The sequence below is a fragment of the Bos javanicus genome, chromosome 7 (assembly GCF_032452875.1).
Source record: "Bos javanicus breed banteng chromosome 7, ARS-OSU_banteng_1.0, whole genome shotgun sequence".
Lineage (NCBI taxonomy): Eukaryota > Metazoa > Chordata > Mammalia > Artiodactyla > Bovidae > Bos > Bos javanicus.
In genome coordinates, this window is record NC_083874.1 from 110,162,260 (window position 1) to 110,166,231 (window position 3,972).

Sequence of the window (3,972 nt, forward strand, 5' to 3'; positions counted from 1 at the left end):
ATATATGCTGTCTACAAGATACCCACCTCAAACCAAAGGACAGACCTGAAATTGCAAGGCTGGAAAGTGATACTTCATGCAAATGGAGAACAAAAGAAAGCAGAAGGTACAATTCTCATATCTGATAAAATAGACTTTGAAATAAAGACTGTGAGATGAGACAAAGAAGGACACTACATAATGATCAAAGAATCAATCCAAGAAGATATTACAATTATAAATATATGTGCACCCAACATAGGAGCACCTAAATACATAAGGCAAATGCTAATAAATATGAAAGGGGAAATAAACAATAATACAATAATAGTGAGGGACTTAAATACCCCATTCACACCTATGGATAGATCAATGAAACAGAAACTTAATAAGGAAACACAGGCTTGAAATGATACAATGGACCAGTTTGTCCTAATTGATATTTATAGGGCATCTCACTCTAAATCAATTAATTTCACTTTTTTCTCAAGTGAACACAGAACATTCTCCAGGATAGATCACATCCTGGTTCATAAATCTAGACTTATCAAATAAAAAATTATTGGAATCAAGCATCTTTTCTGATCACAATGCAGTAAGATTAGATGTCAACCACAGGCGGGGGGAAACTATTAAAAATGCAAACATATAGAGGCTAAATAACACATTTCTGAATAACCAACAGACCATGGAAGAAATAAAAAAGGAAATAAAAATATGCATAGAAACAAACAAAAATGAAAACAAGGCAAACCAAAACCTATGGGATTCAATAAAAGCAGTGCTAAAAGGAAAGTTTATACCAATACAAGCTTACCTCAGGAAACAAGAGAAACATCATATAAATAACCTAACATTACACCTAAAGCAACTAGAAAAAGAAGAATCTCAAAGTTAATAGAAGGAAGAAATCATAAAAGTCAGAGCAGAAATATCTGAAAGAGAAAGGAAAGAGACTATAGCAAAAATCAACAAAACTAAAAGCTCATTCTTGGTGAAGATAAATAAAATAGACAAACTATTAGCCAGATTCATCAACAAAAAAGAAAGAAGAATCAAATCAATAAAACTAGAAATGAAAACGGAGTAATCACAAAAAACAACACAGAAATACAAAGGATCATTAGACACTACTGTCAGCAAATATATACCAATAAAATGGACAACTTGGAAAAAATGGACAAATTCTTAGAAAAGTATAATGTTCCAAAACTGAACCAGGAAAAAATAGAAAAGCTTAACAGACCCAGCACAATCATGAAAATCAAAACTGTAATTAAAAAATCTTTCAACAAACAAAAGCCCAGGACCAGATGGCTTAATGGGTGAATTCGGCGAAAAATTTAGAGAAAAGCCAACACCTATCCTATTCAAACTCTTCAAGAAAATTGCAGAGGAAGGTAAACTCCCAAATGAATTCTATGAGGTTACTATCACCTTAGCCAAAACCAGATGAAAATGCCACAAGAAAGAAAACTACAGGCCAATATCAGTGATGAACATAGATGCAATTATCCTCAACAAAATTCTAGAAAAAAGTATCCAACAACATATTAAAAAGATCATACATCATGACAAAGTGGGTTTTATCCCAAGGATGCAAGGATTCTTCAATATTTCCCAATAAATCAATGTGATACACCATATTAACATAATACACTAGATTAAATTGAAAGATAAAAACAATATGATTATCTCAGATGCAAACAGGCATGAAAGGAACATACTTCAACATAATAAAAGCCATCTATGACAAACCCATAGCAAACATTATCCTCAATGGCAAAAAACTTAAAGCATTTCCTCTAAAGTCAGGAGTAAGACAAAGGTGCCCACTCTCAACAGTACTATTCAACATAGCTTTGGAAGTCCTAGCCACAGGAATCAGAGTAGAAAAAGAAATAAAATGAATCCAGTTTGGAAAAAAAGAAGTAAAACTCTCACTGTTTAGAGATGATGGGATCCTTGCATAGAAAACCTGCAAGAGACTTCCAGAAAATTACTAGAGCTAGCTAATCAATGAATGTAGTAAAGTTTCAATATATAAAGTTAACACACAGAAATCCTTTGTATTCCTATACACTAACAATGAGAAAGCAAAGAGAAATTAATGAAATAATCCCATTCACCATTGCAACAAAAAGAATAACACACTTAGGAATAAATTAAAATATTTAGGAATAAATTTACCTATAGAAACAAAAGACCTACAGAAAACTATAAAGTACTGATAAAACAAATAAAAATTGACACAAATAGATGGAGAAACATACCATGTTTATTGATCAGAATTATCAATATAGTGAAAATCAGTATAATACACAAAGCAACCTATAGATTTAATGCAATCACAGTCAAGCTACCAATGGTATTTTTCACAGAACTAGAACAAATAATTTCACAGTTTGTATGGAAACACACCAAAAAGCCTCCAATAGCCAAGTAATCTTGAGAAAGAAAAATGGAACTGGAGGAATCAACCTGCCTGACTTCAGACTATACCACAAAGCTACAGTCATCAAGACAGTATGGTAATTGCACAAAGACAGAAATATAGATCAATGGAACAAAATAAAAGCCCAGAGATAAACCCATGTACATATGGACACCTTATCTTTGACAAGGAGGCAAAATATACAATGGAGAATAGACAATCTCTTCAACAAGTGGTGCTGGGAAAACTGGTCAGCCACCTGTAAAAGAATGGAACTAGGACACTTTGTAACCATACACAAACATAAATTCAAAGTGGATTAAATCTAAATGTAAGACCAGAAATTATAAAACTCTTAGCAGAAAACATAGTCAGAACACCCTCTGACATATGTCACAGCAAGATCCTTTATGATCCAGGTCTCAAATAATAGAAATACAAGAAAAAATAGAAATAGGACCTGATTAAACTTAAACACTTTTGCACAATGAAGAAAACTATAAGCAAGGTGATAAGCAGCCTTCAGAATGGGAGAACATAAGAGCATACAAAACAGCTGATGAAGAATTAATCTCCAAAACATACAAGCAGCTCAATAACTGAAAAATAAATGATCCCATCGGAAAAAAAAAAAAAAAAGGCCAAAGAACTAAACAGACATTTCTTCAAAGAAGACATACAGATGGCTAATAAACACAAGAAAAAATGGTCAACACTGCTCATTATTGGAGAAATGCAAATTAAAGCCACAACGAGTACCACTTCTGCTAGTCAGAATGGCTGCCATCAAAAAGTCTGCAAAGAAAAAGTGCTAGAGACGGTGTGAAGAAAAGTAAACCCTCTTTGACTGGGGAAAATGCAAACTAGTAAGCCACTATGGAGAACAGTGTGGAGATTCCTTAAAAATCTGGAAATTGAACTTTCACACACTTGAGCAATCCCAGTGTTGGACACACACATGGAGGGAAACCAGAACCGAAACAGACATGTGTATCCCAGTGTTCATTGTAGCACTATTTCCTATAGCTAAGAAATAGAAGCAGCCTAGCTGTCCATCCGCCTACGAATGGATAAGAAAAGTGGTACATATACACAATGGAATATTACTCAGCTATAAAAAAGGAACACATTTGAGTCAGTTCTAATGATGTGGATGAAACTGAGTATATTATACAGAGTGAAGTAAGTCAGAAAGGAAAACACCAATACAGTATATTGACACATTTTTATGGAGTTGAGAAAGATGGTAACCCTATATACAAGATAGCAAAAGACACAGATGTAAAGAACAGACTTTTGCACTCTGTGGGATAAGGTGAAAGTGGGATGGTTTGAAAGAATAGCATTGAAACCTGTATATTACCATCAGTGAAACTGATGACCAGTGCGAGTTCAATATATGAAGCAGGGCACTCAAAGCCAGTGCTCTAGAACAACCCAGAGGGAAGGGAGATGGAGGGCATTTGGAGGGAGTTTCAGGATGCGGGGTGGGGGGGGGGATACATGTACATCCATGACTGATTCATGTCACACTCTCTTTACCCTGAAGCACAAGAGAC